Raw genomic sequence first — 23225 nt, 5'->3', positions numbered from 1 at the left:
TTATCCGACGTTATCAATGATCCGAGGTAGACGAATTCGTCCACCACCTCGAACTCATCCCCGTCGATCGTCACGCGTCTGCCTATGCGAGCTCTATCGCGCTCGGTTCCTCCAGCCAGCAGATATTTCGTCTTCGACGTATTTACCTTCAATCCAACCCGATCTGCTTCACGTTTCAGCCTGGTATACTGTTCAGCAACCACCTGGAACGTTCTTCCGACAATGTCCACGTCGTCAGCGAAACAAATGAACTGGCTGGATTTATTGAAGATCGTGCCCCGCATGTTTGAAGCCCGCCCGTTTTATAACACCTTCTAGCGCAATATTGAACAGGAAGGCAGGAAAGACCATCGCCTTGTCGAAGTCCTTTGCGTGTTTCAAACGGGTCTGATAAAGCACCCGATATCTTCACACAGCACTGTACACTATCCATTGTAGCTTTGATCAGTCTAGTCAGTTTCCCGAGAAAACCGTTCTCGTCCATAATCTTCCATAGCTCTTCGCGGTCGATGGTATCATAGGCCGCTTTGAAATCGATGAATAGGTGGTGCGTAGGGACTTGATATTCGCGACACTTTTGGAGGATCTGCCGCAACATAAAGATTTGGTCTGTCGTCGATCGCCCGTCCACAAAACCGGCTTGATAACTTCCTACAAATCTGCTTGCCAGTGGCGATAGACGGCGGAAGATGATCTGGGAAAGCACTTTATAGGCTGCATTAAGAATGGTGATCGCTCGATAGTTCTCACATTCTAACTTGTCACCCTTTTTGTATATTGGGTATATTATTCCCTGCTTCCACTCCTCCGGTAGCTGTTCTGTATCCCAGATCCTGGCTATCAATCGGTGCAGACAAGTGGCCAACCTGTCCGGGCCCATTTTAACAAGTTCCGCTCGAATACCATCCTTTCCAGCTGCTTTGTTGTTCTCGAGCTGTTTGATAGCATCCTTAACTTCACCTATTGTGGGAGTTGGCACGTCTCCCTCATCCGCCGTACTGATGAAGCCATTCCTCCTGCTGTCTTGATCTTCCTCCTCTGCGCCGTTTAGGTGTTCATCGTAGTGCTGCTTCCACCTTTCAATCACGTCACGTTCGTCCGTCAAGATACCTCCATCCTTATCCCGGCACATTTCGGCTCGCGGCACAAAGCCTTTGCGGGATGCATTTAGTTTCTTGTAGAACTTACGTGTTTCTTGAGAACGACACAACTGCTCCATCTCTTCGCACTCCAACTCTTCCAGGCGGCGCTTTTTATCCCGGAATAGATGGGTTTGCTGTCTTCGCTTCTGTTTGTATCGTTCACGTTTTGACGGGTGCCTTGCTGCAGCATCATCGCCCGCGCTGCATTCTTCTCGTCCAAAACCGTCTGACATTCCTCGTCGAACCAACCGTTCCGTCGATTTGATTCCACAAACCCAATGGCACCTTCCGCTGCGTTGTTTATGGCTGCTTTGAGACTACTCCAGCAGTCCTCATGAGGGGCTTCGGTGAGCTCTCCCTCATCCGGCAACGCTGCCTCAAGGCTTTGCGCGTATTCAGTTGCGACTTCGGGTTGCTTGAGTCGTTCCAGATTGTACCGGGACGGGCGTCGGTACCGAATGTTGTTCACAACGGAGAGTCGTTGGCGCACTTTAACCGTCACAAGGTAGTGGTCCGAATCGATGTTTGCGCCGATAGGTTCTGACGTCGATAATGTCCGAGAAGTGCCTTCCATCAATCAAAACGTGGTCGATTTGTGATTCAGTCTGTTGGGGTGATCTCCAGGTGTACCGATACGGGAGGCTGTGCTGGAAGTAGGTACTACGTATGGCCATGTTTTTGGAGGCGGCGAAATCAATCAGTCTAAGGCCGTTTTCGTTCGTAAGCTGGTGAGCGCTGAACTTCCCTATAATCGGTCTAAATTCCTCCTCCTGGCCAACCTGAGCGTTGAGATCTCCGATAACGATTTTGACATCATGGCTTGAGCAGCCGTCGTATTCACGATCCAGCTGCGCGTAGAAAGCGTCCTTATCGTCATCGTCACTTGCTAGGTGAGGGCTGTGCACGTTGATTATGCTGATATTGAAGAAACGGCCTTTGATCCTCAACTTGCACATTCTGTTGTCGATTGGCCACCACCCAATCACGCGCCTCTGCATTTCGCCCATCACGATAAAAGCTGTGCCCAGCTCATGTCTATTGCCGCAGCTCTGGTAGATGGTATAACCATCCCTATACATATGTACCGTCGACCCTTTCCAGCAAACCTCCTGCAGCGCTACGATGTCGAACTTGCGGACCCTCAATAATTCGGAAAGAATGCGGGTACTTCCCAAGAAATTGAGAGACTTACAGTTCCATGATCCGAGTTTCCAATCGTTAGTCCGTTTTCGATGCCTGGGTCTATGCCGATTGTTCCGGTCCGAATTAACATTGTATGCTTCCTGTACTGATGATTTTTACGGCTGGCTTGTAAGGCCTGCACCAACCCCCTGTCTCGCCGGAGGATCATCGTGCACAGCACTGTTTAGAGTCCCACGCTGGCACTAGGACGATGATCAGCCGCTCCTAACATGGAGAACAGACGCTGTTTTGAGCCGCCCCTAACATGGAGAACAGACGCTCTGATAAGCTACACCCTCAGAAGAGAGGAGCCCCCCTTCCCTGTCAGCATACGACCAAGGTTCCACCAGGGTTGGTTACCCGATCTTTCCTACGGTTACTCGTATCCCAGGCGGCACCACGGGGAGGTAGGGATAGGAGTTACTGGACAAGAGGCTAAGGACCACAAATGGGGCCTATTTTATACCTGCAGGTACGCGAAGTACCAATGGTACGCATTGTCCAGTCATTTACCACCTACAGCCAATAAAAATGACTGATTTTTATTTTCAAAATAAATATATCACAAAAACTAAAAAACATACATCGCTGAAAATTTGACAGTAAACGTAAAATTAACTGAACTTTCAAGAAAAATGAGAACAGTATCAGTGTCGGGGAGCTCCCTTCGCCGAGCCCCAACACGTACTTTGGAGTCCATGCCCACAGAAGAATTCTTTCCAAGGGGGGTTGGTAGTATAGTAGTCACCATGGAGTTTCCCATTCCTTGTAGGAGATCTTCCTTCATCGGTCCAGATAATAAAATAGTAGCACAAACACTTTACACTGAACTACATTTATTGACTATCACATAATACAATTTATTTGAAGGAACAATTTACACATATTTACTAGTAATTTACATTTAACATTTAAGCACAACTGTTTGTCTTGAAGGTTTGTTGGACACTAAATTTGGTACTATCTAAAACATCTAAAATAAGCTGTCCGCTGTCCAGCATCCTACAATCGTAAACGATGACGTAATCGATCTACATCTCTCTCTCTCTCTATCCACATGAACGACTCTCTCATGTTGTTTCGGGGCTGTCTTGGGTGGTAGAAGGGGGTTGTAGTGTTGGTTTGAAAATGTACCGATTCCATTCGTTCAGGGATGTAATTCAGGGTGGATGTACAAGCCTTAATCCCAAACATCCTCACCGACCCTGAAATGCCGTGCGTTTCTGAAAATATGAAACAAAATCCTCTTCGTAGGATGGGAAGTAAGGGAGGGGAGAGTAAATGTGTATTGTGTATGCCTTGTAAACAGTCCTCAATCCATTGGGTACGATCGTAGATGTAATCGTCATTCCATAAAACGTTTCTCCTCACCCACCATCGAGAGATTTTGATACGCATGTGGTGGTTTGTTTCTCTCCGATTCCTATACTAGTCCAATATATACTGGGTTACATCCATACCAGTCATTGTGAATCCGAAATAATTTTCAGATGTTTGCATATGTTAAGTTCAGTCGTTATGCTTTCCCTTGCCAGTCGGTTTGTTGTTGTTATTGAATATTCAAGTGATCATATTTCTGAACCAATTGGGTTGCCGATATCGTTAATCGTTCCTTGACGGTCTACTTTTCCGTGGAAGACGCCGATCTACAGCTATCCGTGCTGAAATCGTGGAAAAACGTCCTCGTCCGTAATCAAACAGTGTTCCAACCATTTGATCTTGGTGTTGGCAGGCACTGACCTATCAGCGCCTTGGGATTGGAATTGAGGTTCCGATCTTCATCCAGTTAGAAGATGGAAAAGTGATTTCGAACTCCTTATCGCCTTTCGATTTCGTTCGAAAATCACACCTGCCTTTGGAAATTTGGGAACACCGTCCCGGAAAATTACGAGTGCCTTCACTCATAAACCTTTGGTAGCAATCGATGACCCATGTCAATGCAATCGCTAATTGGATGTTGATTGCTGTATCGTCCGTGATGACAACAACCACCGTTGAAAGCCGATCTTCATTACTCCATGCAACGAAAAGACTCCGAAAGAAATGATGACCTTGAACCTTCATCCATACTGATGGCAAATATAATCGCAACGACCATTCATTCGCTTTCACCATCCGTAGCTCCACATATCGCTTCTTGTTGACATGCCTAGCCAACAAACCCTTCCTGGTGTTGATTATCGCCAAACTTATTAGTAGTGACGTGGATGATCCACAGCGTTGTTGCTCCATACCCATGCGTTGTAGCAATTGCGTGAGAGAAAAGAAATAGTTCGTTGTAGTGTACCGTCATGACCCAAGCTTCGGCAGACACATACTCATGTGTACTGACCTACGCAAACAGTTGACCCCATGTTGACCATCGTCCAGTTGTATACATACAGACTGAACGATCCAAATTGGAATACCCTCAAATCCAATGTTGTTATGCAAATACTATTGCCGACAGAATATTGGATGTAGATTCTGCTCTCGACCCGTGTGTAATAGGTGTAAATTGGTGATACCGAAGCTCCGCACATGTATTGATCTAGCCGTGTCACGTGCAATCGGTAGTGTACTCCTCATCATAGGTGATCGCGTGTCTCCAGTTTTAAAGATAGATTGTGGGGGATGAAGAGGAAGAGTATTTCTCTTGCAGTATCCAGAGGAGATGGCTTCGGCAGGGCATATACTTGCAGCACTTACCGAGACAACAAAATACGATTCCAACCAGTAGTGGAGTGATGTTTTGCCAAAAGTGATCTTCTCAGCTCATGTATGTATTGACCCAGATGTCGATCCGTGTTATCGGGGTATAAGTTGGGTATGTGTTGTTGTGACGAAGAGGTTTGAATGGGATTAAAGTGTGCAGTAGCGAAGCCCATGCTTCGGCCGACATATACCTGTGTGCTTACTGACCTGAGAAAACAGTTCTCACTGCAATCTCTACGTATCCAATGACCAAGACATCCATAGTGCGTTTTGCAATTGGTATAGTTGTTATCCGATCGTATGGTTTTGATAATCATTGTAGTTCATGGATCGGTGACGTTGGGTGTTTGGTTTGGCAAGCAATACCAGGATGATCTGCTGTACACATACTCCATCATATGTTGCTCCAACGAAAATTGTTGTCCAGTTTGAAAAACGTCGAAATTTGGTGTTAGTGAGATGAATATTATTCGCTTCGGCGGACATACACTGAACTTGTATATTTACCTGGGTAATCTGGTTTGTTGTCTGTTCAGTGTTCCGTGTTCTCCAATATTCTGATCTCGAAAAAACAAGTAACAGAACGTAGCCGATGTTACCTTCCGTTCCAGAACCAGTTTGATTTTTCGGCGATGAACGTTTACTTCATGGATACCTTTTAGAAGTGCCATTTACCGAGCTCATTCCTTGTGGACTGTAGTGTTGAGATATGAATTGGTTGTTCTCCATTTGTTGGGTCGACTGATGATGTTGAACAACGTTCGTTGTGAACGGCCATGACGTTGTTGGATCGTCATAGCATATGATGATGTTGTTCCGATTTTCCTGGGATGTAGTGCCTTAAATTGCTGATAAATTCCTTCCTTGTTGTAGGTTGATGACTGTCCTCCATGAACGTTATATGGTTGATCGATACCAGGCCATGTCCATTGGATTACCGCAATACCGCGATGGATCAAACTCGATGACGTCGGATGTTGATTGGGATGTCTCTCCGCTGGGCAAAGAGATTCCGCACTGGCTCAGTATTGTCAGTGTATCATCCAGCCTTGAATTGAAGATCTCGATTCCGATTGACTCTACATACATCTGGTTCCACTATGGTCGATCGAGAGAACAACTTCTTGATCTGAAGATCCTTTGTTGCCTTGGGACAATGGCATCGCCGTTGATTGTTCCTCCTTCCAAAGATGTACGATGGCGTTCCCATCCACAGAAGCGCCATACTGATTCCCATTCGATTGCCTTGAACAATGCAGATCTCCATATCCTGCCTCGGGATCCAAATCCGTCTGTTCTTCCGAAGGCATCCGGCTCGAAGGACCATTATGTCGGGGAGCTCCCTTCGCCCGAGCCCCAACACGTACTTTGGAGTCCATGCCCACGGAAGAATTCTTTCCAAGGGGGGTTGGTAGTATAGTAGTCACCATGGAGTTTCCAATTCCTTGTAGGAGATCTTCCTTCATCGGTCCAGATAATAAAATAGTAGCACAAACACTTTACACTGAACTACATTTATTGACTATTACATAATACAATTTATTTGAAGGAACAATTTACACATATTTACTAGTAATTTACATTTAACATTTAAGCACAACTGTTTGTCTTGAAGGTTTGTTGGACACTAAATTTGGTACTATCTAAAACATCTAAAATAAGCTGTCCGCTGTCCAGCATCCTACAATCGTAAACGATGACGTAATCGATCTACATCTCTCTCTCTCTCTCTCTCTCTCTCTCTCTCTCTCTCTCTCTCTCTCTCTATCCACATGAACGACTCTCCCATGTTGTTTCGGGGCTGTCTTGGGTGGTAGAAGGGGGTTGTAGTGTTGGTTTGAAAATGTACCGATTCCATTCGTTCAGGGATGTAATTCAGGGTGGATGTACAAGCCTTAGTCCCAAACAATCAGCTTATCAGCCCCTTTGGTCCCGAGGCCTTCAAAACACGAAAAAACGGAAACTAATGATTTTTTTCATGTAAAAAAAAACAATGTTTGTCAATTTCTATATTTTTCCTGAAAAGTCAAAATCTTTAGCTTTCATTTTGTCTAAAAAGATTGAAAATCTGTCGAACCGTTCGACAAAAAGTTATAATATTTTTTAAAAAAAAAATTAAGCAAAATCGCGATTTTTCTGGTCACTCTATTTCGTAAATGGTCACCCTAATCAAAAAATCCAAAAACACGTGTATCCTTATTTCGGATAAGGAACAACATAACAATCGGTTAAAAGATGGCAGTCAATCCAGCCGTGGATGAAAGCGTTAACCCCACGAGACGCGGACGCGAAGACGGCTTCCGCATCGAGAACTACAGCCTAGAAGACGGTCAGGAGGTAACTTACACGAGCGCATACTTTGCGAGACATCCCGGCGTAGGACCTGCACTCCGCATCTCTCGCAGCCCTGCCGGTGAAACGTTGGAAACGCTGATTGGTGCAATTCTTGGAGCTGGACAGAACATGATTGATGTTGGCGTGGCTCTGCGCTATGTCTGGCTATGTTTTGAGCGGATAACAGGGAGACTCGATGAGGCCTGGGAGTCCCATGGTGTCCTAATCGGGGCCGCTGGCGCAGAGATAATACTGCGGAACCTTATTCATCTAGTCGAGGAAGGAGAAGGCGAACCGTACGCAGGTGGAAACCCGGGAAACTCGACCCAGTGGCTGAGAGCCCTCGCCCTGGTGTTGAGTCCGATAAGACTTAACAGTCAGCTGCGCCGGGAATACCTCGACACACTCACAATCAAGTACAAGGCCACACTTGAAGTGTTTGCGGGAGTACGCGTCAACGATTCCCCGGGCACGTTTGCCCTCCAGCACTCAGCATGGAATCAGAATGCAAATTTCCTTAGGTTTGCTGCTGCTCTGGACATGTTTTTGTTCCACTTTAAGGACCATGAGGCGTCGAAGCTTCGCTTTTGCACAGTAACCTGTCGCTTTCGAGACTGTGCTGGGATAAGTGATCTAAGGTTTATTCTGAAGATCCTGGGTCTCAGTATGGTAGAGTTTTCCCAGTGGGTGTGGACGGCCGACGACCTAGAAAGGCTGCTCCGCCCATTGGATGGAATCGACCGCAGCGATTCCTTCACCTCCTACATAGCGAGCATGAGATTATGTGCAAAGAGCCCGTACTCAGCTACGGCCAATCCTAACCTACACGTGTTCGTGCACGCCATTGGCTGTGCCAATCTGCGCTTCAGATCTATCAATTCGCGTATGGTAGGTGATGTCAATTTGGCTGACACGGTTGCGAATGCCGCGATCCTCAATTACGTCAGAGGATCTCGGTACAACCTGCAGCCTGAATTTTACAGGAGAGGAAGCACGATGGCACCCGACGGAAACCGTCAAGCGTTGGAGGCTCAGTCGGTCGCCCGGTCGATAGATCTGGAGCTCTGAGTGAAGGGGGAGCTATGGAAGGACTCCAGCGTCGAACCGAATGATACGAATCCGAGCAGTGGGACTTTATACTGGCCAACCGCTCTACCGTCACGCCATATATAACGGGTCCTATGTATTCGGCTTGGACCCAGATCGGAACTGTAAGAAGCGGGTCGATTAGCGAACATTATAAATCGTTCGGAGCGCTTAAGTTGACTTGCCAGCCGTGATTGGTGGGATTGAATTGAAACTGGACATGAAAAAGCAAATTTTCAGGGAATTCGATGACTCACTAGATCGTTTTTGCATGGAATGGCTGTACAGGGTCCGTTCGATTTTGGCAACAAGCTCGTGAATTTCGTGTTGCAAAATCGAACCGTGCCAAAATCAACGTTTTTTTTGTTCAATTTTTTTTTTTAATTTATACTTCTATGTTGCAAACAATTAAATTTTTGACCAATTGGGGGATGCCCATAAACAACTTGACCAAAAAAGGGGGAGGGGAAGGGTAGAAGTTTTCAAAACATTTTTAATACATTTTTTTATTTGTATGTACCGTCGACATCGACCAAAGACCCAAACCTCCCCTCCTTCTCCGTACACCTCCATTTTTTTACGTAGTTTTTGGACAGCTCTTTAGTTGACAGCCTCATATTATCCTTGCCATTCTCCCTCTTCATGCACAGTTTTAAGTAGAAATGTTTTCATGTGCATATATTAGTTTCGGTACCGAAGTGAAGATGGTACTAACGTATTTTGTTTTGATCCTGACACTTGTCCTGGCCGCTTTCGTTCCTCAATCGTTGCTTCTCTACAGACGTGTTAAGGCTTAAAATCGAGTGTAGCATTATTGGTGCATCTAAATTCAAAACTAAAATTGGTGTGACAGTAAGATTTTACGTGTATCAATCAGACATAATGTATACGCACTCATATCAAGAGATTGAGATCAGCTTGCCATGAGCGCACAGAAATAATCGCGCGCTTGAGCACGTGCTATCATGAAACACATTTTTTTAGATCTCATGTAGCAATGTACTAGCTCAAACGATAACATCTGCACTGGCTCATGCGTCGTCTCATGAGAAGATCTCAATGTGACAGTGCATTTGAGACTCGCAGGCAAAGGTTTCAGAAGCAAGGAAAAGGGATTAAACCTGATTAAACTGCCCGTAGGCAGTTTGAAAGGACTGACGCCGTTCCGCCGGGTTGAGATTCTAGCATTTGTATTGAAAAACTTGTGCTGGCCACCGAAAAAGCATAGGCATAGACCACAGCCGTATGCTTACGTGAGGCTATTGTACTAGGCAAACATAACTGCATAAAAGTACTCCTAGTAAGCGCATGTGACGAGCCTCACGAGATGTCTCATGAGACTCGCTCACTAAGATATATTTTGTACGTATCTGCATCTCGTGTCTCCCATAATCTGTGAGCTACGATATGAAATATCACATGGCACACTAGCTCATTTAGGTATAAATGAGAAATACGACACTCTGGTATCAATTGATATTCATCGTGCTATGTGGCAGGAAATGGTGTTTTCTGCGCAGATCAAGCCGAAGCGGAAGAGCTTAACGCTGAAGCAAAAACTGGATATCATTAGTAAGTTGGAAGATCAGTCAGAAAACAAAACTGTCCTTGCGAAAGAATATGGTGTTAATCGTGCCACAATACGGAAGATTAAGCTTAAGAAGCAGAAGATGTTGGAGGCTGCTTCCAACAAAGGACACCGAAAATCTAAAGCAAAATATATTTCCTTTGGCATGCATCATCATTTGGAGTAGGCCTTGTTTTTTTGGTTCCTCCAAATGCGATCTAAACGTAAAAATGTGACGAACAATTTACTTCTGGCAAAGGCCAAATCTTTCGCCAATGAATTCGATGTCGATAACAGCTTTAAGTTCAGTGAAACGTGGGTTTGAAACTTTAAAAAACGACACGGAATCAAGCGGCTGAAAATCTCGGGGGAGAATTTGTTCTGTGATGCCTTCAGTGTCGAGCCCTTCAAGAATGATTTTTTGGCATACGTTCAACAGCGAAAGCTAGCCACAGATCAAATTTACAATTCTGACGAGTCGGCTCTGTTTTACAAGGCCCTTTTTGGGAATACACTGGCTCACGATGGAGAAGATTCTGCACCGGGATTTAAGACGGCTAAGGAGCGTATAACTTTTAAGCCATGTACCAACGCATCAGGAACCCATAAGTTACCGATCTTCGTTATCGGTAGATCGAAAGCACCAAGAGCCTTTAAGAACGTGGAAATTCCAGTTGAATACGCATCTTCAAAGAACGCGTGGATGACGAGGGAAATATTTCAAAAATGGTTCCATGAATCATTCGTTCCAAATGTTCGACATTTCAGCAAAGAAGCTGAAATCGAACCTAAGGCTGTACTTCTCCTCGACAACTGCACGGCACACCACTTCAAACATGAACTGAGAACAACCGACGGCCTGATTGAAGTGAAATTCTTACCTCCCAATGTTACACCACTTCTGCAACCCATGGATCAACAAGTAATCCAAATCATTAAAACGAAATACCGTAATCCGGGGTAACATTGATCATTTTTTTTAGTTTTTCTTAAATTTTTCATTTCACAATACAAATGTTACAAGTTTCATATTTTTAAAACAAGTACTGGCACCCACCGCTCCTAACTATGTACATTATTTTGTTTTTCGAAAGATTTAAACATGTTTAAATAAATGTTTTAAGTGATTTTTTGATTCAGCTGATATGCGGTAACATTGATCACCCAAGTAAATAACGTTCGCTAATATTGGAAATGTCGTTACTTACTAAAATCAGGGCCCCTGAAGCCGAATATGAAGACCAAACTCTTACAAGTCATTTACTTTTTGAGTTATTTCAAAATTAAAAACACCTTGAACCGCGGAATACGCCTAAAAGTAGGCAATTTCCTTAGGAAATTCTACATTCGTAATAGTAATTAGTTAATGTTGCCTAATTGAATAAACTTATGAAAGATTTGACAACGGAATCGTTTTCGGCGATGCCATTTTTAGTAACACCCGCATTTTCCTTGATCACATCGTCTGCAGAACTCATGTGAGACATGAATTTTCGGTAGTGTCAGTGATAATGATAGAAATCATTGTTTCAAAAAATTGACAAATTTGCGCATGAACTAAACGCAATTTTGGCAAAAACCTTAATTATCATTAGCTTATGAATATACGAAAGAAAGGCACCATTCATGGTTCGAAAATGTTTCATCAATAAATCTTTATTTGAACGTTTAACAAGATGAGTCATCCCGATTCAAGAGTTTACCCCGCGCTGATCAATGTTACCCCGGATTACGGTACCGAGAAGATGCTTTACATGGAAATTATCTGTGACCCTGATAACAGCGAACAGCAGCTTATGTAAGATCAATCTGAAAGATGTTTCATATTGGTTACACGAATCTTGGATGACGTTTCCCAAAAAGCGATTCAAAAATCTTGGAAAACCATAGGATGGACTGTTGGATCGAGCCTACTGCATGAAGATGATGTCCCTCTGCAATTTTGTTCAACTCACCGAAAGACACGAAGCAGTTAAAACAGTGAAATATGATGAGGAAATACTTTGCGTGGATGACTATTCCGATCTGACATTATTGCTCTAGTACGTAATGATGGGAACAAATGACTGTGACGAAGACGATGATATCGATGTCAGAAGAAGAAAGAACAGACGAGGATTCAATTTTGGTAGATTGATTCCTGCTGAACCGCCGCAGCTGACACGAACACAGCAGGTTGCTTACGATTTGAATCGAATCATTGATTGGGCCGAAGATAAACATCTGGAAATGGCTGATATTTTGGCATCTTCGAAAGATTCGCATTAAAGCTCAGAAGATGTCTTTGAACGATGAATGAATTTTGGTAAACACTTTTCCAAATTTTAATTTTTTATTTTTCTTGAATTGTTACTGAATAAACCATGCAAAAAAAATTGACTGTTTTCTTTCAATCTGACAAGCCTCACCCTGGTTTTAAGAAGAACGCAATGGTCTGCTTCAGTATTTGACAAATAATTTAAAAAGCCCTTAGTGAAGCTATACGTGGTGAACCAATGAGGAGGGGTAGTGTGTCCAAAGACTATGATCACTCAAATAAAAAAAGAAGACAAAAAACAAGGAGGAAAGCGCATTCATGGAAAATAATATGACTACGACGTTAATGGTGAACCCATCAATAAACCACGTGGTTCATTTTGAGAAGGCGCGGAAGGATGTTCTGGGTTCAGACCAAAGACAATGATTCATACAAATTAAAAAAAAAAACTACATTTACAGGCAGGAAGACCATAAGGAAGGGGTGAGGGGGTTGAGATTTCCAACAATGAGACCACATGGTTTTATAGACAGCGCTTTAAATACTAAAACATAGGGGCTGTTCATAAAACTTACGTAGACACTTTGGGGAGGGGGTTGGCCGATGTCTACGGCCCATACAATGTTTTTTTTGTATGGACAAAAGTGTACTAGGGGGGGTGTTTGAGAATTGAGAAAAAAACGGTGTTGCCAAAAAATTGCTAAAATCGAACCGTGCCACTATGGTCAATAATCGAAAAAATGACTTATTTTGATAGGTTTTTCTTGGACATCATTCCATAATAAACACTTCTATTAAGTTATTCCTGGAATATCAGGACAAGATCTTTTATATTTTAATTGATACAGTATGTCAAAGTTAGAGATTCTAAAAAATATGAAGAATTCAGTGCAAACACAAGGTACACATTGAATACAATATACTGCATAATCGTAATATTTTATACATATCCTTATACACTGTCCGGAAGTTTATTCAAAAAGCTATCTTTTGAAAAATAAAAATGAAATAAAATATCGTACTTAAGGTCGGAAAAATGCGAGAAGTGCACTGAAAAAAAAAAATTCGGTTTTATATCGAAACATTACCCATCCCATACTTTTTTGTCCCAAGTTGTCCCAGGCCAAAATTTATTTCCAAGGGTACTTTGAGATGTACACTAAAAGATCGTGAAGAATTTAGCTGCACAAATTCGCACTTTTTTTATTAAGGGCTTTTTGAATTTTTCCAATATTTTTAACCATTTTATATTTAAAAACAGCTAAAAAGGAATTCAGAGAATAAATGAATATCGCTAAATCATTCATATTATCATAAGTTTCTAAAATTAATAATGGTTTTCACAACGTTAATCGCATAAATGGCTGATATGCATCATTAGTAACGAAACTTATTATTTCGCTATAGGCCCTATTCAAAAATAAGTCTCGAAAACTTGTTTTTGAAATTTGTGGGCTTCGTTGCCGTGCGGTTAGCGGCGTCAGCCGTTTAGGCGTATTGTACTACGGAGTGTGTGTTCGATTCCCGCCCCAATCGGAGAAAACTTTTCGTCAAACGAAACATTCTTCACTGGTTCGCTGGTCGTTCCGTGTGTCCGTTGTCTAATGTTAGTTATGTTTCAGTCTGTGCAGCCTATGGCTGAAGACGGTGAAAATTGTCTTTTAAAACATCAATTTGTACCATCACAAAACTCATAAATACGACATGAGATGGGAAAAATATTTTTGGTCGCCAGTCTGTATGGGAAACCGCCCATAGTGCGTGCCAAAACTGAACCGTGCCAAAATCGAACGGACCCTCCGCTAGCCACGTTCCAACGATGTTTAAAACATTTCAAAAGTTCCAGAAATTTGATAATGGAGTTCCAATCGAACAAAATTGAATGCATTACGGAACATTTATAGGGCGTTGCATACCTCTAGGCATTTAACGCTATATGGAAATTTCTTACTTAGATTACAGAAATGGCCCCAGTTGGTTTTCACTAAAAAGATTTTGAGACCGAATTCATGTTCTACTATAACTTGGCTGTCAAGAATAAGTGACGAACTCATTATGACTTCATCGAATAGTGGTCGTAGAACAGATTGTTTCAGAGCGTTTCAAAAATGCTAAAATCTCACAAATTTTTAATATTTGCATTTAAATCATCAAATGTACTTGGTTCCATCGAAAATAGCTTTGACATTGAGTGGCATACTAATACTCTTTAGTTTTGCATTCGTTTTGCTTAACTGATAAACATAAACTTTGTTATTTCGTTTAGTATGTTGTGGGTCTCGCACTATCAAAGTTACCCGCATTATCAAAGTTACCCCGTTTTACGGTACTTGACGTTGACTGTTGTTGTTGACTGCTCTTAGGTTTCTGTTGTAGCACTCAATGAATCTTTTTGATGAAACATTTCAAAGCGTTAATGTTCGTTTTGTTGAGGAATAGATTCTCGTGCACATTTTGAACGTGGAAAACAAATACCGTAAAACGGGGTAACTTTGATAGTTTTTTTCGAAGAAAACTTGAATATTTATGCATGCTGTTTCAAAGAATTATAATTTATATTTTTAAAACAAGTACTGGCATCCTACCTATCGATTGCTGTTGATAGATTGCCAAAAGATTTATTTTGAATGGATATATAATTTTTCATATAATCGAAAGTCGGTTTTCTGTTTTGGGGTAACTTTGATAATGGAGTATGCATCGAACAAAATTGAATGAATTACGAACATTTGTAGGGCATTGCATACCTCTAGGCGTTTAACGTTATATGGAAATTTCTGACTTAGATTACAAAAAATGGTCCCAGTTTGTGAAAATGCTTTTCGCTAAGAGATTTGAGACCGTATTCAAGTTCTATGATAACTAGGCTGTCAAAGATAAGTGGCAAACTATTCAAAACTACATCAAATAGTGATCGTAGAACAGATTGTTTGTAAGCGTTTCAAAAATGCTAAAATTGTGTCAATTTTTAATATTCGTGTAAAAAGCCTCAAATGGTCTCGATTCAAAATGAAAACAGCTCTTATATGGAGTGTCATACTAATATTCTTCAGTTTTGCATTCGTTTGCTTAACCGATTACCAGAAATTATGATATTTCTTTTAGTATGTGGTGGGTTACGCACTATCAAAGTTACCCGCATTATCAAAGATACCCCGTTTTACGGTACTCACACGTCAGTTTCTATGGCACTTTAATAGAAGCACGCAACTTGCATTCAATGTACAATCCAACATAATGCGATACATGTTCGTTACTTGTTGGGTTTGTTAGCTACGACGTCTTCCAATATATGGCAAACATGGTGGAAGAAAATTTTAGTGTGACAAAATTATTTGGGTCTGAGTCTATTAGAGGGCAAAATCCTCAATACTGACAGACAGACAACTCTGGGATTTTATATATATGATGACTAGCTTACCTTACATGGCTAGCGGAATTTGGAAGGATAAACTAATCATTCTAATATTTATTGTATCTGTGTTCGAATACAGAATGGAAACCCATGCTAGGAAATTTCTTGCTCAATAACTGTGAAAGTGGTTTGAGAACACATAACTGACATCGACTTAAAGGAATGATAGTGTTCTGATCCATAATTCAAGGATATGTCTATACCGGAAGAAACGCCAGAACGTATGTTTCACGCAAGTCGCCTATAAATTGTTTTTATATTGTTCTGATCCAAAATATGAGTCGATTCGATCCATAATGAGGGTCCTCTACTCCCACTGATCCACATCTGTCATCATGATTTTAAATCATATATTACTCCGGAAAATGTCCCTCAGTTGATCCATAACTATGGATTGACGGTAATGCCAAAAAATTAGAGCACAAGGTTAACAATTTGATAGCATAACCCGATATCGTCATACACGTGTTACTGACTATAAAACGCCTGAATTTAGGCTAGTACTAGTACCGTAATCCGGGGTAACATTGATCATTTTTTTGAATATTCCTTAAATATTTGGTTCGAAAATGCAATAGTTGCAAATTTTATATTTTCAAAACAAGTACTGCCACCCATAGCTCGTGACTATAAACTTTATTTTGTTTTTTTGAAAGGTTTAAGCATGTTGAAAAAAATGTTTTAAGTGATTTTTTTATTTAGCTGATATGGGGTAACATTGATCACCTATGTAAACAACGTTCGGTAATATTGAAAATATCGTTACCTACTAAAATCATGGCCCCTGAAGCCGAATATGAAGGCCAAATGCTTACAACTCATTTACTCTTGGAGTTATTTTAATATTAAAAACATCTTGAACCACGGAATACGCCTAAAGGTAGGCAATTTTTTAAGGGAAAGATACATTCTTAACAGTAATTCGGTAATGTTGCCTAATTGAACATACCGTAAACTGGGGGGAAGTTGATCACTTTTGAGCGATTCTGTGCTATAATTCCTAGTGGGATGCATGTATTATCATCCACATATTTTAAAAACTTGTACTGGTTGAATGTTTAACGAATTATAAAAACGAAATTTTGACGAATTATTATCATAATAATAAAAACATTTTTTGGAAATCAAAAAGTGGTGTTTTTGATTCCGGGGTGAAGTTGATCAATTACTGCGATAGGTTTCCTAAAATAAAAAAATATGCTATTTACTAAATTTGGGGTCTCTAAATCTGAATCAAGACTCAAAAATCTTACAACTTATTGATAAATCGGGTATTTTTTTAATTAAAAGTTGTGAATTACAGATTACACCACATTAAACGCCTAAAGGTAGGCAATTTTCCTTGAAATTCGCAATTCTTTTGCTAAAAGATCATTTTTTCTCTAAAAAAAAAATTTGTATCCTCAATATAAATTCAAAACTGGGTACACAAAATATATCTGGAATGTATGAAACAGTTTATTAAAATTGAAATCTTGTATAGCCGTGGAGAAATAGTCGATTGTTTGGAGAAGAACCCTTCAACAGTTCATCAAACATTTCTTAAAAAATCAGTTTTTCCATGAAATAATTACCTTGAATGTCAAACCGAATTTATGAAAATCAAGAGTAGCTATCAGGTAATGCCACAACTCAGAAATTGTGATAATTGAAATCGTGTCATAGCTTTTATAACACTCTTTACATGTGGGTACGGGAATGATCAACTTCTCCCTGCTGATCAACTACACCCCGAATTACGGTACTTATGAGAGTTTTGACAACGGAATCGTTTTCGGCGATGTCGTTTTTAGTAAGAACCGCATTTTCTTTGCTCATATCATTTACATAACTTATGTGAGACATGAATGTTTGGTAGTGTCATCCTTAACCATTGAAATCATTGTATCGAAAAGCTGCCAAATTTACGCATAAAGTAAACGCAATTTTCGCAAAAATCTTAATTTTTATCAGCTGATGAATATAAGAAAGAGAAGCACCATTCATGATTTGGAAATGTTCCATCAATATATGATAATGCGAACTTTTTATGAGATGGGTCATTCCGATCAATGTTACCCCGCTCATCGATGATACCCCGGATTACGGTACCAGTACTGATTCGAACACGTTGCTTAAATGCTAGTATAAGGTTATAAACTCAAATAATAACAGCCTCATTCGGTGTAATAGACTATAACTTATAGTGTTTCCTTTTCTGGAAGCAGGGATGCCAAGTCAATTTTTCAAAAATCTGGAAGATATTAAAAATTTGTCTGGAAAAGTCTTGAACACTCATGTTGTACATGGAGAACCTTACAAATTATTTACAAAACCTTACAAATTCATTAAAAGTTTTATCTGAATCTTCCAGATTTTTGTAAAATGGGGCCTCAAAAATCTGGAAGGTTGGCAACGCTGTGTGGGAGAGAATCAGGGATGCTAAGTCAATTTTCAAATATATGGAAGATTTTGAAAATTTGTCTGGAAAAGTCTGGATTGCTTGTGTCGTTTATTGAGAACCTTACAAATTATTTACAAAACCTTACAAATTCATTACAAATTTTATCTGGATCTTCCAGATTTTTGTAAAATGGGGCCTCAAAAATCTGGAATATTCCAGACAAATCTGGAAGGTTGGCAACGCTGGAGAGAATGCAATCGAAAATTCTCGAATATTCTTTTGAATAGTTGTAGTGCTCTATAATTTATGTGGAACATTTCGAAGCGTTACTGGCAGAAAGACAACTCTGGGATTTTATATAGATCCAGTTTACATGATTCCACTTTGTGGTACCGTAATCCGGGGTAACATTGATCATTTTTTTTAGTTTTTCTTAAATTTTTCATTTCACAATTCAAATGTTAAAAGTTTCATATTTTTAAAACAAGTACTGGCACCCACCGCTCCTAGCTATGTACTTTATTTTGTTTTTCGAAAGATTTAAACATGTTTAAATAAATGTTTTAAGTGATTTTTTGATTCAGCTGATATGGGGTAACATTGATCACCCAAGTAAGCAACGTTCGCTAATATTGGAAATGTCGTTACTTACTAAAATCAGGGCCCCTGAAGCCGAATATGAAGACCAAACTCTTACAAGTCATTTACTTTTTGAGTTATTTCAAAATTAAAAACACCTTGAACCGCGTAATACGCCTAAAAGTAGGCAATTTCCTCAGGAAATTCTACATTCGTAATAGTATTTAGTTAATGTTGCCTAAATGAATAAACTTATGAAAAATTTGACAACGGAATCGTTTTCGGCGATGCCATTTTTAGTAATACCCGCATTTTCCTTGATCACATCGTCTGCAGAACTCATGTGAGACATGAATTTTCGGTAGTGTCAGTGAAAATGATAGAAATCATTGTTTCAAAAAGTTGACAAATTTGCGCATGAACTAAACGCAATTTTGGCAAAAACCTTAATCATCATTAGCTTATGAATATACGAAAGAGAGGTACCATTCATGGTTCGAAAATGCTTCATCAATAAATCTTTATTTGAACGTTTAACAAGATGAGTCATCCCGATCAATGTTACCCCGCTGATCAATGTTACCCCGGATTACGGTAATGACTTTAAAAAGAGGAGGTTCGAAAAATCGTTTAGCTCCGTTTTGATACTGTTCGATAGATTCGTCAGCTACAACTAGGCCGAAGATAGCTTTTAAATCGGACACCTCAGTAATTAGTTATTGACTTGAAAATCTCAAATCTTTGCCTATAATAATTTAGCTGCAATGTGGGCATCAATGGATATGTAGTAAAGCATAGTAGCCAAGATTTATGTGTGCCATAGCGAAGGATGCAGCAATGTTGCCTGTTCAGGGGATAATTGAACACTAAAGAAGAATTTCTTATCGGACTAAAATCAATAACTAATTACTGAGACGTCTGATTTGAAAACAGCGATCAGCAAAGTTGTAGCTGAATCTATCTATCAGTATGAATCTAACAGTATCAGAGTAGCTCTAATCCTCAAGAGCACATGGGCGAACACCAACTGAATGATTTGTTTGTTTTTCTCATAGTAAACCCCATACTAACTTTGAAGGGCTTGTGCAGTCTCAATTTTGGGAGGACACTCCGAATTTGATCCAGAATCGAATGAGCGGTTCGAATAACGCCTAGGCTTAGAAAAAGTGTTAGACTGACATATCTGCTACGCAATATGGTGTTCAGGGATTGAATCCTGAGAAAATTGGAAGAATCTCTCACGTATCGCTCTCTGTAACTATCATAACATGCTGTACATTATGAGAGACTGTTTATCGTATACTGCTACAACTTTGATCAGATTGGGGGGATAGTAGTGCATGATAAAACCCCTCTAAACATGCTCCAAACCTGGGGGACACTATTGCTATTGGAAGTTCGTGGATTGTTTATCGTGCCAGTAAAGAAAAACACCTATTTCCAACGGTAAACAAGCGAGAAAAATGGATTTTAACATCGCTCTCTCTTTGGGGCTCTCGCTCGCTGCTTCCATTTATCAGACTTGTTACACCTTGCGATACAATGACGATCGTGGACCACAACAGATGGGATGTTTTTCTTTGCTTGCCTTGATCGTGCTTCATATCAAATGAGAGCGAATTCTGCAATGCCTGATGGTGTTACAAATTGTCATGCGGCAGGCTTAACACTCCGAGGTAAGATTATCTCAAGGTCTAGTCAATTTGCCTGCTTCTCTAATAACTTGAATACAGTCGTGCTCACACTAAATTGAGTAGAGCCTTCCACTTTTTGATTTGCTCTGCTTTTTCTACATGTGCTGCATAAAAGCGGAAAGCGCTATATGATTTCGTGCCAAAACGACTATATAATGGCATTGTAGAACATTTTAAGGTCTGATAAATTATGCCGCCTCCAAGAATATGGCCATTCGTAGCACCTATTTACAGCACAGCCTCCAGAATCGATACACCTGGAGATCTCCTAAGCAAACAAAATTGTATGGTATCGTCTCCCGCCTCGATACAACCTAGCGCGACGAAAACAATCAGATGTCGCCAATGCGTACGCGCAGCATCTGGAGGCAGCGTTGCCGGATGAGGGCGAGCTCGATGGGGCCCCTCTTGAGGAATGCTGGAGGACAGTGAAAGCAGCCATTAACGGCGCTGCAAAAAGCATTGTCGGATACGTGGAACGGACTACAAGGTACGATTTGTTCGACGAGGAATGCCAGGAGGTTTTAGAGAAGAATGCAGCGTGGGCTACAATGCTGCAAAAGGAGCATTTTTATGGACGAACGCGAGGTGATCGAAAGGTGGAAGCAGCTTTACGATGAACACTTGAATTGCATAGAGAACACAGGCACCGAAGGTCAGGACAGCGAAGGTAATGGTTACGTCAGCAATGCGGACAGTAGAAACCAACCAACTCCAACGATGGGGGAAGTTAAGGATGTCATTCGACAGCTCAAGAACAACAAGGCCGCTGGCAAGGATGGTATCAGAGTTGAACTCATCAAGATGGGCCCGGAGAAGTTGAACACTTGTCTGCATCGGATAATAGTCAGTATCTGGGAGACCGGAGGAGTGGAAACAAGGCGTTCTATGTCCCATCTACAAAAAAGGGCGACAAACTGTAGTATAAAAACAATCTCGCAATAATAATCCTAAACGCCGCCTACATACACACTCAGCACAAATCACCGAAGTCGGTAATCCGTTTACCGAAATCTCAACAGCTGAACGGTCGGTAATTCGTTCGGTAAACGAATAGATTACAGAACGTTCGGTAATTCGGATATTGCAGCTCAGCACATCGACGCATCGGTAACCGTTTACCGAAGAACGGTAATTTGGCTGCACATGATTTTTTCTCGGAATCTCATTCAAACAAAGATCGAACTTGATAAACTTTACCAGTCACGAAGCTTTATTTTAACAAATAAACAATATATTTATATTCAACCTGCTTCGAAGAAACAGAAATACTTAATAAATCGCAGGATCCATCAAAAAAGGAAAGGGATGCTGCCGATGATTTTTGCTTGACGCCATGCCCGTACCAGCGCAATCGGAAACATTGCATTCAGAAACGCACAAAAACTGCCGTCGTTGATATCTGGAATGTGAATTCGTTTGATAGTTATTAAATAAAACATTCATAAACTAGAATGACTTACCTCCAGCGCTATAACATAATTTAGTACATTAATAACGAATAAACACCAACAACAGTCCCACAACAACGGGAAAAACAAAATCCGTGACGGTTTTATGCTGTGAACTAGCCGACTACCGATGTTGGTAATCTAGGAGACCGATTACCGAAAGTTCGGTGCAATATTTTACAGTTTTCGGTAACATTTAAGATTTACAGATCCGTCGGTAAAATATTTGACAGATTTGAAACTCAGTCATTTCAATGACGCCGTGCTGTCAACATGTGGTCGTTTACTGAAATATCGGTAATTTGAAGATTTACCGATCAGTTTCGGTAGTTTTGTTTACCGAACACTCACAGTCTGTTTAAGTGTGTAGTGCTATCACAGATTATCTTTCTTCGTCTATCACCTATAGCAAACGAGTACGTGGAAATTTATCAAGCAGGTTTAATCGACGGCCGCTCGACTACGGTTAGATCTTATCCGTGCGGCAAATCCTACAGAAATGCCGGCCCCTACGCATCACCTGTTTATCGAATTCAAAGTGGCATACTACAGATTTGACCGTGTAGAGCTTTGAAAGATCATGGACAAGAACAGCTTTAGCGGGAAGCTCAAGATTGATTGAAGCAGCGATGGACGGTATGCAAAACTGCGTGAAGATGTCGGTCGAGCACTCCAGTTTTTTTGATACACGCCGGGGACTACGACAAGGTGATGAACTTTCGTGCCTGCTGTTCAAAATTGCACTTGAAGGTGTTATGCGGAGAGCCGGGCATAACAGTCGAGGTACAATTTTCACGAGATCCGGGCACTATATCTGCTTCGTGGAAGACATGAATATCATTGGGAGAAAATTTGAAACGGTTGCAGATTTGTTCACCCGCGGAACTGAGCGCGACAGCGTCCGCTTAGGAAGCAGTGTCACGATAGACGGGGATTCTTTCGAGGTGGTTGACGAGATCGTCTACCGCGGATCTTTGCTAACGGCCGTCAACAACGTAAGTCGTGAAATACGAAGGCGCATCATCTATGGAAGTCGTGCCTATTATAGGCTCCAGAAGAAACTGCGGAAAGAATAATTTACCAAATAATTGCATCACATGCACGAAGAACGAAATGCTCATTAGACTGGTAGACCTCTACGGGCATGAAACATGGACAATTCTCTAGAATGACCTGCAAGCTTCTTCTTCTTATTGGCATTACTTCCTCACTGGGACAAATCCTGCTTCTCAGCTGTCCTTATGAGCACTTCCACAGTTATTAACTGAGAGCTTTCTTTGCCAAAGGTGCCATTTTCGCATTCGTATATCGTGTGGCAAGTACGATTGTACTCTAAGCCCAGGGAAGTCAAGGAAATTTCCATAACGAAAAGATCATGGACCGACCGAGAATCGAATCCAGCATGGATTTGCTTTGTAGCCGCGGACTCTAACCACTCGGC

The 23225-nt window shown here is 41.1% G+C and overlaps 1 protein-coding gene across 1 annotated transcript in view; it reads right to left on the bottom strand.

The window, feature by feature from the left end:
- Positions 1-23225, bottom strand: part of LOC5567765 (neurotrimin) — a 409923-nt gene that overhangs the window by 93553 nt on the left and 293145 nt on the right. The gene's annotated exons all lie outside the window — the stretch shown is intronic.

The sequence above is a fragment of the Aedes aegypti genome, chromosome 1, assembly GCF_002204515.2.
Source record: "Aedes aegypti strain LVP_AGWG chromosome 1, AaegL5.0 Primary Assembly, whole genome shotgun sequence".
Classification (NCBI taxonomy): domain Eukaryota; kingdom Metazoa; phylum Arthropoda; class Insecta; order Diptera; family Culicidae; genus Aedes; species Aedes aegypti.
The sequence above is the reverse complement of the archived record's forward strand: the minus strand, read 5'-3'. Positions and strand labels throughout refer to the sequence as shown.